Genomic DNA, 4,353 nt, shown 5'->3' on the forward strand with positions numbered 1-4,353 from the left:
TCATAAATAACAACAACAACAAAAGCTGAATTGTTGATTGGGGTCTTTGGGACAAAACTAATCGAAGTATTTCAGACCAAAAGCAAATCAAAGTCTTAAGTAATTGAAATTTTGGTACATCATATCACATTTGCTATCGTATATCATAACTATAACGTAATAGGCTTCTTTATGAATATGGGAAACATTTATGACAACATGCTCCCTTTGTAAGCCAGTGTGGCTTTATTGCTCACACAAGCTCTACAAAATATGAAATTGGAGGGCATGAATTGTGTATAAGTTTAGTTGGCTTTCAATCTAGGTGTTTGAAATAATCATTTGCATGTGTGGAATATTCTGACTCAAAACTATGGTTACGCAAATTTTAGCCCTTGTGAATACAGTGAACGGTTACATTAAAATCAACAATGACACATTGAGTCCACTAGAGGTCAGAATTTACTTCAGAATGAGATCGGAAGAGCGAGAGACAGGAAGCAAAAGGACAAATTTTTTGTGCACATGACCACTGAGTCATAGTCAGGAAAATGAGTCAGTGTTCTGTATCAATGTGATATAACAGTATTTCGTGTGAATTTCTGGTCACCCGGCAGAAGGACAAAGGAGTCCTTAATTGGCTATTTGAAGTGGCTATGATCATTTGCATTACTTGATACGATTCATATAACGATGGACATCTTCACTATGTGCACTGGCTCGGAGACAGATTATTGTCTCGACGGTCTCCTAAGATTCCCTGACCGGACGGGCTAACTTATCTTTCAACCTCAGACAACAAATTTCATCACCTTGAACTTGCATAAACTGTCACACACACTTCCTCGTGACATCTCCCCTACACACACCCTGTATACACACACTTCACTTTATGATGCTGTGCAGGTGAAAGACCATAAAATGGCATCGAATTTCTATCACGTGAGGTCTGAAATCCAAGATCACCAGCTGTAAAATTTTTGAATTTTTAAAATTCTGAAATATGGGTTTGTGTGTATGCATGTATACTTTCAAATACTATTGTATGTTCAAAGGTTTATGTGGGTTGAAAGTGTTAAGATTGTAGAGCCAAATGCTTTAGGTAAATGCCCACAGCATTCATGCAAAGTCTTTGTCACACCCTGTAAATCACCATTAAGCTGGCACCACATGTGTATAAAGAGTAATAGAGTAATTGAACGACTTCCAAGTAGGCCGATTACTCAGTTTATATATTCAAAGGCTCCATAAACATACACATGCACACAAGTAACTCCACTTTGGTCAAGGTTAAAGAATGTAGCCATGTCACTGTAGCTGAAGTACTTTGAGCATTATGACAATAAATCCCTAGGGACAAAGTCTATCTGTCTGCCATTTATCTGTCCGTCTGTGTCTGCTGTCTATCTATTTATCTGTCTGTCCAAACCGACTGATCTATCTAGGGCTTAGTGGCAGCGATATACAGCATGGGTAGTATTAGTTTGAGAATGCCACTTGATTCAGTGCACGTATAGGTTGGCATTCTGGTTGCCATTCGAATGCGTCACTTACACAATTTGCAAACAGCATTATCTGTGTTTGTGCGCACCTGTACCTGAACCTCTTTGTGTATGTGCACAACGTGCTTGGCTAATGGAGAAGCACTGAGAGTAAGTTAATCTAGATGGAGGTCAGGGTCAGTGTGCAAAGTAATGGGATCTAAAGTGAACAGGGTCAAGAGCAGACAACAGTCTCACACATCCAGCCTTCACTTTCGAGATGTCTTTCCTATGTGTTAAACAATTGAGCACAACATCGCTTTCTTGCACTCGAATGGGTGCAGTGGGGAAACTATTTTATTATGCGAGGAGAAAGTGACATAGGAGAAAGTGGCAAACTGGAATAGGATGCTGAAAAACGTTAAATTAAAAAGGGGTGAGATGTTGAGAATACGTAAATGGAATTACACATTTAGAAATTACATACAGTGCACAGCATAAATGAGTACACCCCTTCTGAAACTTCTGAAAGTCAGCAATTACTCAATTACTTAGAAGTGTTTAGGGCAGAGATATAATGTTCCAGCAAGTCTGCTTAATCAATTAACAAAGAAGCATGTCAAAATTATTCAGGAAAATAAGATTTTCTTATCAAGGTGATAAAATGTTGTGTAGCAAAAAGGAGTACACCCTCCTAACAGTTACGAAATAAAACAAAATAAAAATGTTCTGGTGTAAGTTTAAGGCGATGTTTGATCAACAGGTAAGTATGTTTAACCAAAACATTTAAAGAGAAGTAATTTCTTGACAATTAAAAGTGTTATATAACCCACTGAATCATTCTCAGACTTAATGCTGACAAGAGAGAACTGTCAGGAGACTTATTTCTTAGCATAAAAGAGGACAGTGGTACAAGAAGATTACCAAATCATTGTTTTAAGTGTGAAAATATAGCAAAAGTAACACAGAAATGAAAAAACAATGGACTTGTGACAAGGCCCCTGAAATAATCAGGCCTTCATTGTAAGCTTTCATTTAGTGATGAGGGATTTTTTTGCTAGACAAAGAGCAGGAGAAATACCAAGCGAGTATCTTAGAGCCAGCAAAAGCTATGAAAAGAGTGACTGTTTATCTCACAGAGTAAGATGCAGTCTGCAGAAATGACATGGTTGTTGTTCTCACTGGAACTTCCTACAGTAGCCAAAGCACTGGGTTTCCAAACCCCATCTTTACAAAATATAGATTCTGGGAATCAATACTCTGGTCTCATGAGACCAAATCAATCATTTTGGATCTAACAGCATCCAAAATGCTATGGTGTTGTTAGAGGAGGAGTACAGTGAGAAGTGCCTGGTTCCCACAGTAAAGTTCAGTACTAATAAAGCTCTTATATAGGGATGTATGAGTGCTGAAGGTGTGAGGAATTTGTGCTTTATCAAAGCTGTCATGAATTCCTACACCACTGTGTAATTTAATACACAAACTTGAAACAGAAGATGTTATCCTTTCCTCATTCCCTGCATTGTTGGGCATTTTTTCAACATGACAATGAGGATATGTATTCTCCCAAGGTGAAAAACCTTCTGTGAACATGTATTGCACTCAATCTTAACACTCTTGAGCGCCTGTGGGGATTCTGTAGAGACGAGTTGAGCAACACTTCCCCATTAAAGATCAGGGCATTTAAGGAGCTCATCATCCAGGAGTTAAACGGGACAGATGTGACCATTTGTCATGAACTTGTACACTCCGTGCCAAGAATGGTCAGAGCAGTATATTCAAAATTATGGAGGGCATACTAGAATATTATACATTTGTTTAATTAAATCTAGGGTGTACTCATTTCTGCAATCCTTAATTTAAACAAAATTGGCTAATTTACTTATTTTATGGCTATTAATGACATAAATTTCATAATTCATCTTTTCATTAACTGTATTAGTGATCATAAAGAAAATACATCTTTTGTATTTGTTCAGAGGGGGTGTACTCATTTATGCTGTGCACTGTAATTACAAAATACAATTAGATTACGAGATCTTTATTTTAAGACTGAAACTGGCCAACAGCCAGTAGCATGAGGTATGGCATGTATGGGAAGTGATCTATTACTGGTTTTGCGGTAACAGGATTAGGTTTAACAGTGAGTGGGCATGATGCAAGGTTAGCAAGGAAGGCAACTACGTGTCATCTGAACTAGAGGAAATGGATTGTTATAAAGTCATCAAAACCCCTTAACACATACATATAGAAGTTTGAACGTCTTCATTTAAGGTTCACAAGGTTGTGCATGGTTGTGAAAGTGGACACAAAAAGTGACAAATAGGAAGTTCCAAGCACTGTTCCCACACTTAATGTCATCTCTTCTTGTAATTCTTTGCTAAAATGTATATGAAACCAGAAGATTGACCTTGTCTGTCAGTTTAGCAACACTGGACAAACACAAACCAATAACAACATCTTTAGGGAAAAGGTGACCCATGACTGATACTGGGAATTCCTGAAACACTTTGGTAATACTGAAAGCAGTCCTGAAACATCTTTTATCTCATTTTATCTCTGCCTGGAAAGTACTGTCATTTGAAATGGTCTATTACTTTTTCAACGCAATTGGACAAAAAACCCTATAGACTTGGGTTCTTCTGAGGCCAGTAATACCACCTCAAAAGGAACACATTAAAAACCACTCCAACTCAACATAGCAACTGCTTAGCAACACCCTGGAAACACCCACAGAACACCCTAGATAACACCTGGCAAGGCCTAGCAAACACCCTAGCAACAAACTAGCTAGCTAAACATATAGCAGCAAGCTAAAAACAACTGTATAGTAAGTAACATCATGGGAACGCTTACCTTAACATCATGGTAGTAAGATGTGGATGGTCAAACA

This window comes from Chanodichthys erythropterus, chromosome 8 (genome assembly GCF_024489055.1).
Source record: "Chanodichthys erythropterus isolate Z2021 chromosome 8, ASM2448905v1, whole genome shotgun sequence".
In the NCBI taxonomy this organism is placed as follows: Eukaryota; Metazoa; Chordata; class Actinopteri; order Cypriniformes; family Xenocyprididae; genus Chanodichthys; species Chanodichthys erythropterus.